Below are 5836 nucleotides of genomic sequence, written 5' to 3' on the forward strand. Positions count from 1 at the left end.
GGGTGCTAAGCTAATGGAATGGGTCATGTCAATCAGATTATTCAACTAATGATGTGACCTCATTAATCAAATAACAACTCATTGTTCATGGTCAGGAAACATAACCATCTTTGATTAACGAGCTAGTCAAGTAGAGGCATACTAGTGACACTTTGTTTGTCTATGTATTCACACATGTATTATGTTTCCGGTTAATACAATTCTAGCATGAATAATAAACATTTATCATGATTATAAGGAAATAAATAATAACTTTATTATTGCCTCTAGGGCATATTTCCTTCAGTCTCCCACTTGCACTAGAGTCAATAATCTAGATTACACTGTAATGAATCTAACACCCATGGAGCTTTGGTGCTGATCATGTTTTGCTCGTGGAAGAGGCTTAGTCAATGGGTCTGCAACATTCAGATCCGTATGTATCTTGCAAATATCTATGTCTCCCACCTGGACTAGATCCCGGATGGAGTTGAAGCGTCTCTTGATGTGTTTGGTCCTTTTGTGAAATCTGGATTCCTTTGCCAAGGCAATTGCACCAGTATTGTCACAAAAGATTTTCATTGGACCCGATGCATTAGGTATGACACCTAGATCGGATATGAACTCCTTCATCCAGACTCCTTCGTTCGCTGCTTCCGAAGCAGCTATGTACTCCGCTTCACATGTAGATCCCGCTACGACGCTTTGTTTAGAACTGCACCAACTTACAGCCCCACTGTTTAATGTAAACACGTATCCGGTTTGCAATTTAGAATCGTCTGGATCAGTGTCAAAGCTTGCATCAACGTAACCTTTTACGGTGAGCTCTTTGTCACCTCCATATACGAGAAACATATCCTTAGTCCTTTTCAGGTATTTCAGGATGTTCTTGATCGCTGTCCAGTGATCCACTCCTGGATTACTTTGGTACCTCCCTGCTAAACTTATAGCAAGGCCCACATCAGGTCTGGTACACAGCATTGCATACATGATAGAGCCTATGGCTGATGCATAGGGAACATCTTTCATATTCTCTCTATCTTCTGCAGTGGTCGGGCATTGAGTCTTACTCAACTTCACACCTTGTAACACAGGCAAGAACCCTTTCTTTGCTTGATCCATTTTGAACTTCTTCAAAATTTTGTCAAGGTATGTGCTTTGTGAAAGTCCAATTAAGCGTCTTAATCTATCTCTATAGATCTTAATGCCTAATATGTAAGCAGCTTCACCGAGGTCTTTCATTGAAAAACTTTTATTCAAGTATCCCTTTATGCTATCCAGAAATTCTATATCATTTCCAATTAGCAATATGTCATCCACATATAATATCAGAAATGCTACAGAGCTCCCACTCACTTTCTTGTAAATACAGGCTTCTCCAAAAGTCTGTATAAAACCAAATGCTTTGATCACACTATCAAAACGTTTATTCCAACTCCGAGAGGCTTGCACCAGTCCATAAATGGATCGCTGGAGCTTGCACACTTTGTTAGCTCCCTTTGGATCGACAAAACCTTCCGGTTGCATCATATACAACTCTGCTTCCAGAAATCCATTCAGGAATGCAGTTTTGACATCCATCTGCCAAATTTCATAATCATAAAATGCGGCAATCGCTAACATGATTCGGACGGACTTAAGCATCGCTACGGGTGAGAAGGTCTCATCGTAGTCAATCCCTTGAACTTGTCGAAAACCTTTTGCGACAAGTCGAGCTTTGTAGACAGTAACATTACCATCAGTGTCTGTCTTCTTCTTCTTAAAGATCCATTTATTTTCAATTGCTTGCCGATCATCGGGCAAGTCAACCAAAGTCCATACTTTGTTTTCATACATGGATCCCATCTCAGATTTCATGGCTTCAAGCCACTTTGCGGAATCTGGGCTCACCATCGCTTCTTCATAGTTCGTAGGTTGATCATGATCTAGTAGCATGACTTGCAGAAAAGGATTACCGTACCACTCTGGTGCAGATCTTACTCTGGTTGATCTACGAGGTTCAGTAGTATCTTGATCTGAAGTTTCATGATTATTATCATTGGCTTCCTCACTAACTGGTGTAGGTGTCACTAAAACAGTTTTCTGTGATGTACTACTTTCCAGTAAGGGAGCAGGTACAGTTACCTCATCAAGTTCTACTTTCCTCCCACTCACTTCTTTCGAGAGAAACTCCTTCTCTAGAAAGGATCCATTCTTAGCAACGAATGTCTTGCCTTCGGATCTGTGATAGAAGATGTACCCAACAGTCTCCTTTGGGTATCCTATGAAGACATATTTCTCCGATTTGGGTTCGAGCTTATCAGGTTGAAGCTTTTTCACATAAGCATCGCAGCCCCAAACTTTAAGAAACGACAACTTTGGTTTCTTGCCAAACCACAGTTCATAAGGTGTCGTCTCAACGGATTTTGATGGTGCCCTATTTAACGTGAATGCGGCCGTCTCTAAAGCATAACCCCAAAACGATAGCGGTAAATCAGTAAGAGACATCATAGATCGCACCATATCCAGTAAAGTACGATTACGACGTTCGGACACACCATTACGCTGTGGTGTTCCAGGTGGCGTGAGTTGCGCAACTATTCCACAGTTTTTCAAATGTACACCAAACTCGTAACTCAAATATTCTCCTCCACGATCAGATCGTAGAAACTTTATTTTCTTGTTACGATGATTTTCAACTTCACTCTGAAAATCTTTGAACTTTTCAAATGTTTCAGACTTATGTTTCATTAAGTAGATATACCCATATCTGCTTAAATCATCTGTGAAGGTGAGAAAATAACGATATCCGCCACGAGCCTCAATATTCATCGGACCACATACATCGGTATGTATGATTTCTAACAAATCTGTTGCTCTCTCCATAGTACCGGAGAACGGTGTTTTAGTCATCTTGCCCATGAGGCACGGTTCGCAAGTACGAAGTGATTCATAATCAAGTGGTTCCAAAAGTCCATCAGTATGGAGTTTCTTCATGCGCTTTATACCGATATGACCTAAACGACAGTGCCACAAATAAGTTGCACTTTCATTATCAACTCTGCATCTTTTGGCTTCAACATTATGAATATGTGTATTACTACTATCGAGATTCAATAAGAATAGACCACTCTTCAAGGGTGCATGACCATAAAAGATATTACTCATATAAATAGAACAACCATTATTCTCTGATTTAAATGAATAACCGTCTCGCATTAAACAAGATCCAGATATAATGTTCATGCTCAACGCTGGCACCAAATAAAAATTATTTAGGTCTAATATTAATCCCGAAGGTAGATGTAGAGGTAGCGTGCCGACCGCGATCACATCAACTTTGGAACCGTTTCCCATGCGCATCGTCACCTCGTCCTTTGCCAGTGCCCGCTTATTCCGCAGTCCCTGTTTCGAGTTGCAAATATTAGGAACAGAACCAGTATCAAATACCCAGGTGCTACTGCGAGCTCTAGTAAGGTACACATCAATAACATGTATATCACATATACCTTTGTTCACCTTGCCATCCTTCTTATCCGCCAAATACTTGGGGCAGTTCCGCTTCCAGTGACCAGTCTACTTGCAGTAGAAGCACTCAGTTTCAGGCTTAGGTCCAGACTTGGGTTTCTTCTCCTGAGCAGCAACTTGCTTGCCGTTCTTCTTGAAGTTCCCCTTCTTCTGCCCTTTGCCCTTTTTCTTGAAACTAGTGGTTTTGTCAACCATCAACACTTGATGCTCCTTTTTGATTTCTACCTCCGCAGCTTTCAGCATTGCGAAGAGCTCGGGAATAGTCTTGTTCATCCCTTGCATATTATAGTTCATCACGAAGCTCTTGTAGCTTGGTGGCAGTGATTGGAGAATTCTGTCAATGACGCAATCATCCGGAAGATTAACTCCCAATTGAATCAAGTGATTATTATACCCAGACATTTTGAGTATATGCTCACTAACAGAACTGTTCTCCTCCATCTTGCAGCTATAGAACTTATCGGAGACTTCATATCTCTCAATTCGGCATTTGCTTGAAATATTAACTTCAACTCCTGGAACATCTCATATGCTCCATGACGTTCAAAACGTCGTTGAAGTCCCGATTCTAAGCCGTAAAGCATGGCACACTGAACTATCGAGTAGTCATCAGCTTTGCTCTGCCAGACGTTCATAACATCTGGTGTTGCTCCAGCAGCAGGCCTGGCACCCAGCGGTGCTTCCAGGACGTAATTCTTCTGTGCAGCAATGAGGATGATCCTCAAGTTACAGACCCAGTCCGTATAATTGCTACCATCATCTTTCAACTTTGCTTTCTCAAGGAACGCATTAAAATTCAACGGAACAACAGCACGAGCCATCTATCTACAATCAACATAAACAAGCAAGATACTATCAGGTACTAAGTTCATGATAAATTTAAGTTCAATTAATCATATTAGTTAAGAACTCCCACTTAGATAGACATCCCTCTAATCTTCTAAGTGATTACGTGATCCAAATCAACTAAACCATAACCGATCATCACGTGAGATGGAGTAGTTTTCAATGGTGAACATCGTTTATGTTGATCATATCTACTATATGATTCACGCTCGACCTTTCGGTCTCCGTGTTCCGAGGCCATATCTTCATATGCTAGGCTCGTCAAGTTTTAACCTGAGTATTCTGCATGTGCAAAACTAGCTTGCACCCGTTGTAGATGGACGTAGAGCTTATCACACCCGATCATCACGTGGTGTCTGGGCACGACGAACTTTGGCAACGGTGCATACTCAGGGAGAACACTTCTTGATAATTTAGTGAGAGATCATCTTATAATGCTACCGTCAATCAAAGCAAGATAAGATGCATAAAAGATAAACATCACATGCAATCAATATAAGTGATATGATATGGCCATCATCATCTTGTGCCTGTGATCTCCATCTCCGAAGCACCGTCATGATCACCATCGTCACCGGCGCGACACCTTGATCTCCATCGTAGCATCGTTGTCGTCTCGCCAATCTTATGCTTCCACGACTATCACTACCGTTTAGTAGTAAAGCATTACATCGCGATTGCATTGCATACAATAAAGCGACAACCATATGGCTCCTGCCAGTTGCCGATAACTCGGTTACAAAACATGATCATCTCATACAATAAAATTCAGCATCATGCCTTGACCATATCACATCACAACATGCCCTGCAAAAACAAGTTAGACGTCCTCTACTTTGTTGTTGCAAGTTTTACGTGGCTGCTACGGGCTTAAGTAAGAACCAATCTCACCTACGCATCAAAACCACAACGATAGTTTGTCAAATAGACTCCGTTTTAACCTTCGCAAGGACCGGGCGTAGCCATACTTGGTTCAACTAAAGTTGGAGAGACAGTCGCCCGCAAGCCATCTCTGTGCAAAGCACGTCGAGGGAACCGGTCTCGCGTAAGCGTACGCGTAAGGTTGGTCCGGGTCGTCTCGTCCAACAATACCGCCGAACCAAAGTATGACATGCTGGTAGGCAGTATGACTTGTATCGTCCACAACTCACTTCTGTTCTACTCGTGCAAATAACATCAACATAAATTACCTAGGCTCGGATGCCACTGCTGGGATTCGTAGTAATTTCAAAAAATTTCCTATGCACACGCAAGATCATGTGATGCATAGCAACGAGGGGGAGAGTGTTGTCTACGTACCCAAGGTGACCGACTGCGGAAGCGATGACACGACGTAGAGGAAGTAGTCGTACGTCTTCACGATCCAACCGATCAAGCACTGAAACTACGGCACCTCCGAGTTCGAGCACACGTTCAGCTCGATGACGATCCCCGGACTCCGATCCAGCAAAGTGTCGGGGTAGAGTTTCGTCAGCACGACGGCGTGGTGACGATCTTGATGAAC

Source organism: Triticum urartu, chromosome 5A, assembly GCF_056163025.1.
Source record: "Triticum urartu cultivar PI428250 chromosome 5A, HENAU_Tu73, whole genome shotgun sequence".
In the NCBI taxonomy this organism is placed as follows: Eukaryota; Viridiplantae; Streptophyta; class Magnoliopsida; order Poales; family Poaceae; genus Triticum; species Triticum urartu.